Source organism: Ornithorhynchus anatinus, chromosome X5, assembly GCF_004115215.2.
Source record: "Ornithorhynchus anatinus isolate Pmale09 chromosome X5, mOrnAna1.pri.v4, whole genome shotgun sequence".
In the NCBI taxonomy this organism is placed as follows: Eukaryota; Metazoa; Chordata; class Mammalia; order Monotremata; family Ornithorhynchidae; genus Ornithorhynchus; species Ornithorhynchus anatinus.
The window spans coordinates 41332495-41349584 of record NC_041753.1 but is presented as its reverse complement, the minus strand read 5'-3'; positions in this window follow the sequence as shown (position 1 = coordinate 41349584).

The window sequence follows — 17090 nt, the reverse complement described above, 5'->3', positions numbered from 1 at the left end:
TGGAGACATATTATTGCTGTTAAGGCTATTATGACAGAACATTGAACCTAGTAAGTTGCAGAGAAATATTATTTGACAAGATATCTTGTTCTTACCAGGTACATCAGCTCCATGAGAGCCACCTGGAGTCTAAACCATCATCGCGGGAGCAATCCATTCTGCCGGCAAATGGAGGACAGGGTTAGGGAGGAGATAGGGCAGGTGTGGAGGGATGGTCCCAAGACAGAAAGTCTGGTCCTTTCCCATCTCTCTGCTGCTGGTGTGCTCTGTACGTTCTACAGTGTTCTGCACACAATCAGCTCTTGTATACCACTGAGTGATTGATTCATTGATAGTTCCTGCCTCTTGTAATTCCTACCCCCAGGATCACATCCTCCCCACCTCTTCCTGGAGGAGGTGGTGTGGATAAAGGGGAGCATCACTCCTTCTCTGGGGCTTCCCTGGGGATCATTCTTCCCCCACTGCCAGGGATCACTCTCCCACCACCCTCTAACCCTTGTCTCCCTCCTCCACTGCCTGTATCAGATCTATCTGCATCACCCTGTTTGGTCCCTTCCTCCGAACACAGCTAGAGCTGATGATGGGAACCAGGGAGAGAGAAGAGTACTGGGCAGAGAAGGAAGGGAGATGATCTCAATGTTTTTCAGATTTTCTTTACAGTAGACAGCTCAAACATCAAAGAACTTGGAGTCATTTCTGAATGTTTCATAAATAGTGACAGTTTAGATCATTTTAATGCCCTACCAGCTTCTCAGAAGATTAAAGAAATGTCGGCATGTTCTCTACCATGTGACATTCGCATTTAATGTTGAAATCTTGCTTTCAAGACATATCTTGGTACCATCTTGTGAACTTTAAAAAAAATTTTCAATAAACTTTAATATACCTACTGAGTTTTCTTTAAGAAACTAAAACAAATCTATCCTTTGCTTGCTGTAACAGTTTTTTACAAATTCATCTGTGTTCATTTTATTGAATAACTTGCACTTTGACAAAGTATAAATTCTATTTTATCATTCATTGGGAGTATAAGGATATAGAGGTCTGTTCCTAGGTTATGATATTTCAAGCACCTTACGCTTTCTCCTTTTGTCTGTTTCTCTAAACTTCTTCTGTGAATACCTTAATCAAATTAATCCATGAACCTTCTGATCCTTCTTTCCTTTGCTGATTCTTTCCAAGATTGCCATATTTATTATGGCCTATTCATACTCATATTTCCCTAGTTGCTTCTAATTTCTCCCCAAAGATTTGGTTTATTCAGAGCCACTCTGGGCTGAGCTAAATTAGAAAGAAACATCAAAAGTGAGTGCAGTTGGCTTTTACCTTTAATGGGGTTTAAGTTCCCATTTCTCCATTCAGGACTAAAAATTATCTTCCTCGGACAGCATGCCATTACAAAATGTGGTTATTCAACTGGACTTATTGAGCACTTACTCCGTGCAGAGCACTTGGGAGAGGACAATATAGGAAACAGACAAGGAGACAGCACAGCACTTGGAAAGCTGAAACATCGGCTCTGGGAAGAAAGGGGAGTCAGCCTGAAGACAAAGACTGACATCCACTGTGCTGTTGTGGTTACAACGGATGCAAGGCACACGGAATATCAAACAATTTGGTACCAGTTCCAGCGACTGCACTGTTTGAGGCAGAGAGCCGCCCTGAAATAGCGAGATTATATCCTGAACACCGAGGTCCTGCAGCACCATGGGATCACTGGCACGGAGGCGATGGCAATCAGAGCTCAGATGTGCTAGAGAGGTCGTCAGATATGAATGAATGAATAATAGAAAGGAATCTCAAGATGATCTTTTGGCAAGAGCTCAGCACTGGAGCATGCTCCAGAGGTAGCCAGAGGAATGGTAGAAATGAATACTGAAAGCCAACCTCAAAATGTGCTCCTCTAATCCCAGGGCTAGGGAACTTGTGGCCCAAGGCAGGTCTTTTTAAAAGCAGCTCTGCCATTTGAGGACAAAGGCATTGCTGCTACAAAAGAGGATTCAATCACGGGTATTTACTGAGGGCTTACTGTGTGCAGAGCACTGTACTAAACACTTGTGGGAGTACAAAATAACAATATATCAGTTGGTGGACACTTTCCGGCTAGTCCTCTAGACTTAGCTCATTGTGGACAGGGAATGTGTCTGTCATATTTTACTCTTTCAAGCACTTAATACAGTGCTCTGCACATAGTCAGCATGGCTCAGTGGAAAGAGCCCGGGCTTGGGAGTCAGAGTTCATGGGTTCGAATCCCGGCTCTGCCACTTGTCAGCTATGTGACTGTGGGCAAGTCACTTAACTTCTCTGTGCCTCAGTTACCTCATCTGCAAAATGGGCATGAAGACTGTGAGCCTCATGTGGGACAACCTGATGACCTAGTATCTACCCCAGTGCTTAGAACAGTGCTCTGCACATAGTAAGCACTTAAATAGCATTATTATTATAGTCAGCACTCATACGACTGACTGTCCCCATGCACGAGACCAATTGATTGTAGAACAATCAATGCTGGTTCTTGTGTGCACAGTTTGTGGTTCGCCATATGCTTCATGCCTTGGCCTCCACTCACCCCTCAGTGCTTCATACATGGTTTGACACACAGGAAGCTCTTAAATGCCACAGTTATTAAAATTAGGGAAGATTTGTGTCTCTAAAATCCTAAAACACCTTAGCTATGCAAGTCCCATATCATAGTTCCCCTCAAAAGCATCATAAACTCCTTCCCTTAACTCCCCTTACAAAACATCATAAATCCCTAGCACCCCCTTGCCACCCAAAGTTCCATAAGTCCTGTTTGTGATAGGAAAGTCTCGCCTTTTGGTGATGTACATTCCAAGTCAACCATCTGTGATAAGGCGGTATCTGGAAGTCCCTCACGTGCAAGCTCCCTTTCCATCAGTGGCGGCAGTTCAACCAGAGTTCATTTTGTGATTAGGATGGCCTTGTTGTCCTTGGCTTTCTTCTGTAGGCCCGGCCTTTTATCTTGTGGCTATTAAATCTTTAGAGTGGCTTTTTCCATCTATTCTGCAGCTGACACCCATGGATGATGGGTGACAATCATCCTTGCTATCAAAAAATGTACATGAAGAAGCAAGACTGTAAAGTCACAAGGGCCTTTAGGGTTCTTTTGATGGATAGCTGAGCGCCTAAATCATTTGAAGTAGCGGGGCCTGATGGAAAGAGCTAGGAGTCTGAGGACCTGGGTTTTATTTCCGACTCTGCCACTGGCCTGCTGTCTGACTTTGAGCAAGTCACTTAACTTCTCCATACCTCAGGTTCCTCATCTGTAAAATGGGGATTCAGTACTTGTTCTCCATCCCCTTTAAAATGTGAGCCCCAAGAGGGACAGGGACTGTGTCCGACCTGATTGTCTTGTATCTGACCCAGTGATTAGTACAGTGCTCACCATATAGTAAGCACTTAACCAATTCCAAAATTATTCTTCTTCTCATAATTATTTAATAAAAATGTGTAACTGTCCAGGAAGGATGACGAGACTTCCTGTTGAAAATGATAGCTGAGTCTTGTTCCCACCACTTCCAGTGTGTTATGAGGTACACAGAGAAGCAAGGGTCTTGATTCAGGGGCCCCAACAGCATCCTGCCAACACTTACTCCAATCAATCAATTATATTTATTGAGCATTTACTGTGTGCAGAGCACTGTACTAAGCGCTTGGGAGACTGATATAACGGAGTTGGTAGACATATTCCTTGCCTTCAATGAGCTCACTGTCTAAAGGGGGAGGCACACATTAATCTAAACAAGCCAGCTGGCTTTTCCCTCATTTGGGCTGTTGCACCATTCCCCACCATGGAGTAGTATCAGTCAATCAGAAAAGAGAGCAAAAAACCAAATGAGAAATTTGGGGGTTATTGGGTGCTAGCATCCATCGTGAGAAAGGAATCTGATGAAACAGAGGTAGCCACTTAGGTTTTTTTCCTCCCACCTTTAAAATTTTTTTTTTTGCCTCCTTCCTCAAATCTTCTGTTTTATCTCAGTGTCATTATAAGTAGTGCTCATGAAGTTCTTTCTTTGAATTGTAGATTGGTCAAAGTGACTTTCCAAAGTAATTTCAAAAATGCTTCTAATGTGTTGGATTTATGTTGTTGCCTAAGGTTATTTTGTTCTTTTGTTTGTGCTTCATTCGGTTGCTAGGCAAATCCATTCTAAGTTATTTTCCCAGCTAATTTTCAAATTACTATACAGTATTTTTGAAAATCACTTTTGCAATTGAATTGAGAATAATTTTAAAATGGTCTTATATTGAATTTCCCAGTCTACCTATATGGTGTTTGACCTGGCTTCTGAATCTGGTATTTATCATTTTCTCTTTTGTTTTAGGGCTCACAAAAAGGGTCAAATTGATAACTTGTTGGTAGAGAGAGTCTCTGCACTGGCAGCTGACAACTCTTTGTTTGCCTTTCCAGTGGTTATCACCCTGTGTAATTATTTTGACTCGGTCCTACCCCTGTGCATGGAACCTGAATTTTTATACACATCAGCTCTGCATTGTTTGTTTGAAAGCATTTGGCTAGTGGATGTAACCAGGGTTGGTTGCAGATGCTAACAACAGTTGGGCAGTGGTCAGGGAAGCTTCAGACAGTAAACAAAGAGAGCAGCAGCCTCAGGCAGAATAAGGACAGTAATGTGTCTCTCAATCCTTGCAAGATGTCTGACACTTGGGACATTCACGATGATGGGTGCCCCTACCAGACCTCCTTATCAAGATAGCCATCACACATGGTCAGAGTAATAGAGCAGCGTGACCTAATGGATAGAGCACAGGCCTGGGAGTCAGAAGGACCTGGGTTCTAATCCTGGCTCTGTGACTTACCTGCTGTGTGATCTTGGGCAAGTCACTTAACTTCTCTCTCCCTCAGTTACCTCATCTGTAAAATGGTGATTGAGACTGTGAGCTTTATGAGGGACAGGGACTGTGTGTTCAACCTGATTAGTGTATACCTACCCCAGTACTTAGTACAGTGCCTGGAACATATTAAGCACCTAAGAAATACTACTAAAAAAAAAATAATAATAGCCTACTGCTCCCTTCCTTATGCAAACCCAAGAATCATCTTTAGTTTAATTTTTATGTGAGTTTATTTGCTTTCCAACATTCCAAAGATGAAAATCTTTTTAAAAGGTTTGACTTTTTTTTACACTGAAGGCTGGGGAGCTTTTCCTTCCCTCCATCCCCTCCATCTACTTCCCTGGATTGTGGGGGCAGCAGGGAGCTGCTTGATTTGAGGGGGATCCAAAGCATCCTCTTGTCTGGGATTGGGCTGTCAGCTGGACAGGGACGGGGATGTCCAGGCTCAGATCTCCTCATCCTGGGGAAGATAGGGATGTGGGCTTGGCTACCCCTTCCTGGTGAAGATGGTTGAGTGGAATAGTCAGCTCTTCCCATCTGGGGAAAGATGACTGGATGATCCAACTCTTCTGTCTAGGGGTATTGGGGATATACAGAACAGGATCTCAAATTCTGCTTCAGAAATCTACCTCTTTCACCTGACAACTCTGATCCTATCATTTCACATCTTAAAAAAAAATTGCACCCACTCTTCTCCCTCCCCCAGCAACCACCATCTTCAACCAGACTTTCTTTGATGGCTCCTTTTCTCCTGCCATCAGACTTCCTGTGCCTCTCCTATCATTAAAAAAATCCTCCTCTGAAGCCCACTGCACCATTCAGTTATCGCCTCATCTCCCTCCTCCTGTTACTGGCCAAACAACTTGGGCATATTTTTGACACCCTCTGCCTCCATATTTTCCCCTCCAACTCCCACCATGACCAACTCCCACCATGACCTCTACAATCCTGTTTTTGCCCCCTAACTCTAAAATCACCAAGGGCCTCTTCCTTGCCAAATCTTACAGACTCGACTCTGCCCTAATCCTCCTCCTACCCCTCATCTGCCTTCAATCAATGGAATTTAAATAATGATATTTACTTAGGGTTACTGTGTGCAGAGCACTCTACTAAGTGCTTGGGAGAGTATGATATTATATAGGTGGTAGACATGATCCCTGCCCACAAGGAGCTTACAGTCTAGAGAGAGAGAGAGACAGGTAGTAAAATAAGTAACAGCTAGGGAAATGACAGTTCATAAAGATATATACATGAGTGTGGTAATCCTGGGTAACCAGAAGAAGACAGTGTCAGTGAAGTGAAGGCTAGACAGTTTTTCCAGGAGAAGGGGCTGGTCCACCTTGTCAAAGGCAGCTGAGAGGTCGAGGAGGATTAGGAAGGGTTAGAGGCCATTTGATTTGGCAAGAAGGAGGTCATTGATGACCTTACAGAGGGCAGTTTCCATGGAGTGGAAGGGACAGAATCAAGATATCAGGGGGCAAGTAGAGAATCACTTCCTTCTTCTGGAAACACCATATAACCTCAGTTTTTCTGACATAGACCTTACCTGTTCTCAACATACATCTTTGGGGGAATCCTTCTCTGTCTCTGTTACTGAGTAATCAGGGGCATTTATTTAGCATTTACTGTGTACAGACCATTGAACATTAAAGTCAGTAGACACAATCCATGTCCAAGGACTTTACAATTAGAGGAGCAGATAGACATTAAAATAAATAACAATAGGGGAAGCAGCAGAAAATATAGATTTGTACATAAGTGCTCTGAGGCTGGAGGTGAGTTGAGTATCAAAGTGCTTAAGGGGTACAGACCAAGTGTATAAGTGAAGCAAAAGGGAAGGAGAATAAGGTGGGAAGGTGAGAGGTTAGTTAGGGAAGGCTTCTTGGAGGAATGTGATTTTAGTAGGGCTTTGAAGAGGGAGAGAGTGGTGGTCTGTGTGATATGAAGTGGGAGGTTGTTCCAGGCAAGAGAGAGAACTAACATGAGCAAGGAACCGATGGTGGGAGAGGTTGGTGTTAGAGGAGAGAAACGTGCAGGCTGGGTTGTACTGGGAAATGAACACAGATATAGTGGGGAAGAGCTGACTGTGTTCTTTTAATGTTGGTATTTATTAAGCGCTTACTATGTGCCGAGCACTGTTCTAAGCGCTGGGGTAGACACAGGGGAATCAGGTTGTCCCACGTGGGGCTCACAGTCTTAATCCCCATTTTACAGATGAGGGAACTGAGGCACAGAGAAGTTAAGTGACTTGCCCACAGTCACACAGCCGACAAGTGGCAGAGCTGGGATTCGAACTCATGAGCCCTGACTCCAAAGCCCGTGCTCTTTCCACTGAGCCACGCTGCTTCTCCATTTTAAAACTGATGGTGAGGAGTTGATGCAGAGATGGATGGGCAATCACTGCAGGTCTCTGAGGAGTGGGAAGATGATATACACGGTTTTTCAGGAAAATGATCTGGGCAACAGAATGAAGAATGAACTAGAAAGGGGAAATACTGGGAGCAGAGAAGTCAGTGAGGAAGCTGATACACTAGTCAAGGTGGGATATGATAAATGCTTGGATGAACATGGTAATAGTTTGGATGGAAAGGGGCAGATTCTAGAGATGTTGTGAAGGTAGAACCAACAGGACTTGGCAATAGATTGAATATGTAGATTAAATGAGAGAGATGAGTAAAGGATAATGCCAAGGTTGTGGGCTTGTGAGACAGGGAGAATGGTGTTGGTGTCTACAGGAATGAGAAAGTCACAGGAGGACAGGATTTTGGGTGGGAAGATGAGGAGTTCTGTTTTGGATATGTTAAATTTGGGGTGTTGGCAGGATCTAAGTAGAGATGTTGTGACAGTAGGAGGAAATGTGAAACTGCAGAGAAGGAGAGAGGTCAGGGCTGGAAATATAGATTCAAGAAACATCTGCAGGGAGACGACAGTTGAAGCCATAGGAACTCTTGCTCATACCCATTCCCTAACTGTGGGTGCCCCTCAAGGCTCAATTCTGAATCACCTTTTCGTCTCACTCCAGATTTTATTCCCTTAGGGACCTCATCCATTCCCATAGCTTCAACTACTACTACTACTACTACTACTACTAGTCACTTAACTTCTCTGTGCCTCAGTTACCTCATCTGTAAAATGGGGATTAAGACTGTGAGCCTCACGTGGGACAACCTGACTACCCTGTATCTACCCCAGCGCTTAGAACAGTGCTCTGTGCATAGTAAGCGCTTAACAAATACCATCATTATTATATATATATAATAATATAATAATAATATAATAATAATAATGATGAAAAATTGTGGTATTTAAGTGCTTACTATTTGCGATAAAAATACAAATTGTCAACTCTATGGTGTTTCCAGTGACAATGTATGGATCTGAAAGCTGGATGGTGAAAAAACATAATAGAAAGAACATTGATCCTTTTGAAATGTGGTGTTGGAGAAGGCTTTTGCAAATACAAACAAATGGATTTTGGAACAAATTAAACCAAAGTGGTCTTTAGAAGGCCAAATAACTCGACTTAAATTAGCATATTTTGAGCACATAATTCTCTGGAGAAGACATTAATGCTAGGAAAAGTCCAGGGAAAATGTGGAAAAGGCAGACTAGCAGCTAGATGGATAGAAACCATAACAATGATAACGGAAGAGCCATTAGAAAGGTTGCGGATTTTGGCAGAAGGCAGGACGTTCTGGAGAAAGTATATCCATGGAGTCACTTTAAATCGGAAACGACTCGATGGTGCTTAATAATAATGTGCCGAACATTGTGCTAAGCACTGGGGTCGATACAAGATAATCAGGTTGAACATAGTTCCAATCCTACATGGGGCTCACAGTTTAAGTAAGAAAGACAAGTATTTCATCCCCATATAACAGATGAGGAAACGTAGACAAAGAGAAGTAAATTAACTTGTCCACATTATATCAGGCAAATGGCAGATCTGCGTTTCAAACCCAAATCCTCTGTCTCCCATGCCTGTGCTCTTTCTACTAGGTCACATTGCTTAGTATAATGCACTGCACCCAGTGGGTGCTCAGTAAATACCATTACTCCACTTTCATTTAGACTGTGAAGCCCGTCGTTGGGCAGGGATTGTCTCTATCTGTTGCCGAATTGTACATTCCAAGCACTTAGTACAGTGCTCTGCACATAGTAAGTGCTCAGTAAATACTGAGTAATGAATTACTCCTTTTTATTTTTTTTCCCCATGCACATGCTCAGAAAGTCCACCCCACCTTCCCACTGATCATGCTGTCACACTCAAAAGGTACAGTTGGCACCCAGAAATTGTGGTTTTTGACAATCTATAAGGAATACAACCTCATTCTATTTATTAACCTCGTTGCAGTGAGCGATCATATCCTTTGGCCACTTCAAATCTGGGGATAGCTATAAACTGGTCACCTGAAGGTAAAAAGGCTCTGTAAGTGTTTGTCTTTAAAAACAAAACAAAATTCAGACCCTTAAGGCACCTAGTCTCCCCCAACCCCTGAATGTGCCTTTTGCAATATCAAAATGACCCTAAAAACTTTGGGTTGCTTCCTTTTAGTGTCTCTCATTTACTTTCTCTGAGATGAAAACCATCTGGTCTCTATCAGTCACTGCCATAATTAAGAGGATCAATAAATCAAAATATAAACCTTGGGTCTGAAGTACCAGACAAGTGGCTGACTAGAATATATATGCTTAAGAATACGATGGCTGACACAGATTCCCTATGGCTCAATTAAATCCATATGTATGTCCAACCTCCTCTGTGGCTGATGAGAAGAAATTGATTTCTCAAAGTTCCTGCCTTGCATGTCACGGAACTCAGACACACTTTCACACTGAAGTGTTCCTCAAGTGAGGAAGAGACCTCTAATCAATGTCAGCACCAAGTGTGTGATTTATTTTACTGTCTGAGAACTAATGGAGAATGAATCACTTCATTTTTGTTTTGGCTTATGCGCTTTGATTGTTCACACTGTGTTTCCTGTGTTGAAAATTTTAAAGATCCAGTTCTTCTCCTTGAAGGATTCCCTTTTGGAAAAGGAAAATATCTGTGGATGTCTGTCCACAATCACTATCCTCACTAAGCTGCTCTTTTCTTCTTATGTGATAGAGACCAAATTCTTTAAAGACTTCAGTCCAGATTTCTTGATTACTTGAGAGCCACGTTTAACGATACATAGATATGTGTACTGCTTTAACTATGTACTCAGCTATCCATTGTACCTAAACTACACAAAGGTTCATTTTATGTCTTGTTAATATTCCCATGAAGTTCCATAACAGTGAGCTATGTATGGATTGAGGTTCAGAGCCTCTGAGTAAAAACTGTGTTAAGTGCATGTGTAAAATTTTGAATGTCCAAGACACAGATGTGTGTATACATATGTATATATATATGTGTGTGTGTGTGTGTGCATATATGTTTATATATATATATATATATATTCCCATTTTAACCTATTTACCCTAACATCCAAATAAGAAGTTTTAATTCTGTTATCATTCAAAGCTATTTCTCATAATAGCCAGTGGAAGTCTCTTTATGAAGTCTACAACCTTGATATTACCCGACTCTTCCACTCTCTCAACTCCCAAATTCAGTCTGTTACTAAATTCTTTCAGTGTTTTCTCCACAACATTTCCTGGATCCATCCCTTCTTTTTCATCCAAATGGTCAGTGGTCACTTCTCAAATTCAGGCACTTACCATATCCAAGCTAGGTTATTGTATCAGCCTCCTCACTAGTCTCCTTGTCTTTAGTCTCTCTCCTCTCCATTGCATACTTCACTCTGTCAGCTGGATCATTTTTTAAAGTGTCATTCCTCATTTGGCTGCCCATTCCTCATTAATTTTCTGTGGTTACCCATCCCTCTCAGCATCAAGCAGTAACTCTTGAAGGTTTCTGATCAAGAACCATCTGTAAGGCATTCTGGAACCTGGACAGGCCCAGCAGGAATCCTGAAAATAGCCAGCTAATGTGGAGAACAAAGACCACAGCAGCTACCAAGGCAGGAGCTTGCTTGGTTGAGATCCAGTGGCACACAATCAGCACTAGACTGTGGTCACTTTGGCTATAAATGGCTCCTGCATGTAAAAAATCCTGGATTTACACTTCTCAGTTCACTGCACCATTGCCTGCTTACTTGCTCAGCCAGAACATGTCTAACTTACCTATCTATTCATGTACACAGTTATCCTGCATATAAGTAGACACCACTTATAGTGAAATTCACCTATGAATGAGGCTGTGGCTGAAAAAGCCAATGTGAGACCCACAGTCACGATTGCATTGTGCATGCAACATTGTTGTGTTGACCTGTTTGGTGTTTGCAGTGCCTGGCACTGTATTTGTTATGGCCTCCTTGTCTCTTGATTAATTGTGGCATTTTAATTGTGGCATTAGGAAGCTACTGCTCAAAAAATGTCACTCCTTTCCTGTTTGCTGGATGCCACACTGGTTAATCCACTGAAACTGGATTCAGTAGAATGCAGCATGAATAACATGAGAAGCAGCATGGCCTAGTGGAAAGAATATGGACTTGGGAGTCAGAGACCCTAGGTTCTAATTCTGGCTCTGTCACTTGTCTGCTGTGTAACTTGGGCAAGTCTCTTAACCTCTCTGTGCCTCAATTCCCTCATCTGCAAAACAGGGATTCAACACTTGTTCTCCCTCCCTCTTAGACTGTGAGCCCCATGTGGGACTTGTATCTACCCCAGCACTTAGTACAGTACTTGGCGTATATTAAGCGCTTAACAAAAACCACAATTATTATTATTACTATTAAGAGGGTAGAAAATGCCAGTAGCACTGTGAAAATCACCTTCAGTATAATCTAGTCCTCTGTGCAGGTTCTAGGTACTGAAATCTCAAGACCGAGGCTCATTCACTGTTCTCAACTGAAGACTGCATCATCATATTAGTGACTAACCTGATGTTAGAGATGAATTGAGCCCCAGAGGAGGCAGAGGAGGATGAAGGGCACATAAACAGATGGAGTAGTGAAGTGAGATCAAGAGGCTGGCTGACTTGCAAGGGTGAGGAATAGAAGGAGATAGCTGTCTCTCCCTCTGCTTTATTCGGTGATTACTAATCTGATCCATTTTATCAAGGCACTGAATATGAAAGTTGAAATAGATCAAGGGTTCTAGGAAAATCAACCAAACAATATTTATTGAGTGCTTACTGTGTACAGTGCACTGTACTAAGCACTAGGGCAAATGCAATGTAACAGAGAAGGTAGACAAGATCCCTGTCCAAAATGAGCTTACAGTCAGGGGGAAGAAAGACAAATATAAATAAATTAATTACAGATATGTGCAGAAGTGCTGTGGGCTGAGAGAGAGGTGAATAAGAGCAGCAGCAGCAGCAGCGTGGCTCAGTGGAAGCAGCGTGGCTCAGTGGAAAGAACATGGGCTTTGGAGTCAGGGCTCATGAGTTCAAATCCCAGCTCTGCCACTTGTCGGCTGTGTGACTGTGGGCAAGTCACTTAACTTCTCTGTGCCTCAGTTCCCTCATCTGTAAAATGGGGATTAAGACTGTGAGCCCCACGTGGGACAACCTGATTCCCCTGTGTCTACCCCAGCGCTTAGAACAGTGCTCGGCACATAGTAAGCGCTTAACAAATACCAACATTATTATTTTATAATGGGTGCAAATCCAAATTCAAGGGCGACAGAAAGGGAGAGGGAGAAGAGGAAATTAGGGCTTAGTCTGGGAAGGCCTATTGGAGGAGGTGTGCCTTTGAAGAGGGGGTTGGGGGGACTGAATGTCTGTTGGACATGAAGAGGGAGGGAATTCCAGTTCATAAGCAGGATGTGGGGGAGGGATCAGCAGTGAGTTAGACGAGATGGAGGTACAATGAGTAGGTTGGCATTGCGGGGGGAGTCTGTGGATTGAGTTACAGTAAGAAATCTGGTAGGAGGGGGCAAGGTGATTGAATGCTTTAAAGCCAATGACAAGGAGTTTATCTGATGCAAAAGTGGATAGGCAAGCACTGGAGGTTCTTGAGGAGTGGGGAAACATGGACTGTACGGTTTTGTAGAAAAATAATCCAGGCAGCAGAGTGAAATGGGGAGAGACAGGAGGCAGGGTGGTCAGTAAGGAGGCTGATGCAGTAATCAAGGAGGGTTAGGATAACTGCTTGAATTAATGTGGTAGCAGTCTGGATGGAGAGGAAAGGGCAGATTTTAGTGATGTTGTGAAGGTTGAACTGAAAGGATTTAGTGACAGAATATGTGGGTTGAATGAGAGAGATGAGTAAAGGATAATGGGCTTGTGAGACAGGGAGGATGGTGGTGTTGTCTACGGTGATGGGCAATTCAGGGAGAGGACAGGGTTCGGGTAGGAAAATGAGGAGTTCTGTTTTAGACATATTAAGTTTGAGGTGTTGGAGGGACATCCAAGTAGAGATGTCCTGAAGGCAAGAGGAAATAGATCAAGAGGAGGAGAGAGATCAAGGCTGGAGATGTAGATTTGGGAATCACCTGCATACAGATGTAGTTGAAGCCATGGGACTAAATAAGTTCTCCAAAGAAGTGGATGTAGATGGAGAATAGATGGGGACCCAGAACTGAGCTCTAAGAGACTCTCACAGTTAGGGGATGGGAGACAGAGGAGGAGCCAATGAAAGAGGCTGAGAAAGAACAGTTAGAGTGATAGGAGAACCAGGAGAGGCCAGTGTCAGTGAAGTCAAGGAGAAGGGGATAGTCGACAGTGTTGATGGCAACTGAGAAGTTGAAGATGATTAGGATGGAGTAGAGCAAGAGGAAAATAGCAAAATGACAGGCTTCAGAAATAGGGACCGTGGTGGTGTTATTAACTGGAAGGGGAAACTCACAGATCCCAAAGAAACTTTATGTGTTGAGGCATTTTAGAAGGGACTTGTGTATGGCAGTTTTCAAAGTATGGAATTGCAACAGGTGAACTCTATGGGTCAGTTTCCAAAATGTATCTCCTTTAAAATTAAAACAGGGCAGTAGCCATATTTAAAAGATTCAGGGACAGCTAGTTCGGGTTCTTTATTATCCATGGGACCTTCTGAATGTCAGAAAGCTACTGTATTGTTATTGTATTTGCAGTTAAAGATCCTGAAAGAAATCAGAGTTCATTCAGTCATATTTATTGAGCTCTTACTGTGTGCAAAGAACTGTACTAAGTGTCTGGGAGAGTACAGAAAAATAATAGACACATTCCCTGCCCACAAGATAAATGTTTCTGCAATGAGGCTACTTAATAGCAACAATGAAGTTGATGAGTGGAGCAATGAGATGTATGCAATTACAAGTGATAGTACATTTTAAAAGTTGCATTACAATCTGAGAAGGAAACTATACATGATATACCCCCTGCCTCAGAAGCCTATACTGACTCCGTGGAACCTACTTTCCTTCAGTTAGAATGCGCAGCAACCGAAGACTATAAATGTTTGTAGTCAGCAAATTAAACAGCCACTGCCCCGGCCTTCAATCAATCAATCAATCAATCAATCATTGACTGTTATTTACTATGTGTTTACTATGTGCAGAGCACTAAGCACTTAGGAGATAGAATTAGCAGACACATTCCCTGCCCATAAAGAGCTTACAATCTAGAGGAAATAAGCATTCACCTGAAAGGGACTTGAACCCTGGACCCCCAGATTAAAGGTCTGATGCTCTACTGACTTAGCTATCTGCTCACATTCTAAATAGAAACAACACTGATATGACTGTTATAAACAACTGGCCAAAGAGGGTCAGGCAAAATAGTCTGAGACTGAGGGTCTGGTCAAAAAAATGGCAACAGCAGTGTGGTGTTGTGACTTTTGATGAAAGAATTTAAACAATGTTTTGGTTAAAAGAACAATGAAATTTTCCGGATTTTATGTTTTTGCTTTGCCAGATGAATACCACATAAAATCAAGAATTCTGATTTTTAATATGGAAGATGTTTGTGGTTATAGTGCACTTTAATTTTCATCAACAACGAAACCAAATAAATAAAAAGTCTATAAGCCAAATGTATATATCTTGGCAAGCTTGTAGAAGTTCAGTTCTTAGAAAAACATACTAACTTTGACGGTTGTTCACATCACTACTTTTCCTGTTGCAGACGTAAAATTTAATTGTATTCATTTCTTTCTTCTTACTGTTAACCTCCTTTGCAAACATTTCCACTGGAAATAAGAGAACTGTATTTCAAATCCATGAACCACCCTCAGGTAAATTATTTCCCCCTTGGGCAGCTGATTTCTTGTCGTCAGTGAGACTGCACTCTTTTGAGTGCTCACTCCTTTTATAATATTTGATGTGGTCTACTTTTTTTCCTTTACTGTAAAGAATGCTGCAAATTAAGTTCTATCACAGTACTGGGTATTTATTCTATTGCCTTCCTTAACTCTATAAAATGTGATTTAAAATTTCTTTTCTAGATACGTGTCATTGATGTTTTTCATTTCTCTGCTATGGTATCTGAGCTTGAAATAATGTCATCCCCCACACCATACATTTTGCCTCTATCAGTGCTTATTCTGATTAAAGCAGTAAATGACAATTGTTCAGGAATATTCAAATATTAATCTTTTTTACTTGCAAATCATGAGAAGCAATTTTTTTCTTATCTGGAAATTGAGAAATAAATTCAGGACATTTTGTATTATGTAGATTAGCTGTGCCTACACAACCTGAATACACTGAATAAATTGCAAGTCCTAAGTAAAAATGCGATCATGTATATGTTATATCTCTCATCTTTTGTCTTTTTCCCTTGTATGGCTTTAACATTGGAAAGTACCATCTAATTTTTCAATGGCTTGTTCAGTGTTTCAGTTAATTGTTTTAAAACAGCAATTGGGTTTTATTATATAGTAAACTCCCCTACAGTGTTATTCAAAGTAGGGTTAGGAAAACTATTATATTTGGGAATCATGTGTATTCTTTAATATAGTAAACTCCCCTACAGTGCTATTCAAAGTAGGGTAAGGAAAACTATTATATTTGGGAATCATGTGTATTCTTTACTACAGTCTATTGATAGCCACAAGCCTGTACAATCTTGGTCATTACATTTAGCTTTGTGGTGTCAATGCATGTGATATTGAAAGTGGCAGCTCACTTTCAGATGTCTACCAAGCACCCAATACTGTGGTCTGCACAGTAAGTACTCAATAAATATGGCTGACTGATTGATCTCCACATCTGTGGCTAAAGGAAATACATATCAACAATCACAGAGTTGGGTACCTTTTAGAGCTTTCCATGAAACTGGACCTTTCCATAAAGAACAACAGAATTATCTTGGACATTTGAAACACCCTTAAAATAAAACCCAAAGTAAGGATATGTGATGCTGAGGATCCACTGCAGTAACAGAAGAATTGAAGATGAATTTAAAGCTATAGTGATATCATCATCACTATGTGAACTATACATATTTGCAATGTGAATCTGAACTTATGAAACACAGGATTTATTCTTCAGTTAGTTCTGGTAAATGTGGTAATGCCTGAACATGGCCACTGCCATTTAAAATCACATTTTTTACTGGTGGGGGGAGTTTCTAATTAGCACCCATTTCAAAATCCCTTGATGTTTTCCTCTGTGATTCTGCATGCATCATTATTCACAACTAGCAAACGAATTTATGCAAAAATCTATTTTCCATATTTAAGCACCTCAGATCCTGTGAGATTTTGTTCTGCCAAAGCAGCCAAATGTTCACCACGCATTTAAAAGGAAAAATATGATTCTGCTAAAATGGAACCAATTTTATTTTAGCAATTGCAATTTTATATAGATCCCAAACTCTTAGTATTGTAGAGAGTAATTTGTACTCCATAGTGGGTGTACATATATTAAATTGACCAGGCAAAACATAGATGAGATGTGAAGGTGGCTATCTTTAAAACACAAGTGATTTCTTGGTTCATTGTTTCTCGGTTTTTCTGTAAATGGGACTACAACTGTGAAAGAAGTGAATACTTGGAAGGAATTGTTAAGAAGGGAAAGGGACACAAAGACAAAGACTGCTGCTGGGAGACAGTGTACCATGAAAGATAATACAGCAGTAAGAATTCTTGACAGAAAATAAATTTTGGATAAACTGGCTTGTTGCGTCATTAAAAAAAAAGTTCCCTCCTAACAGTAATCTAAAAAGCCTGGTTCTTTGTCCAAATAAATTTCCAAGATTCCATTTTGGGCTGATTTAATGGACCATGTATGACTCAAGTTGACCCATTACA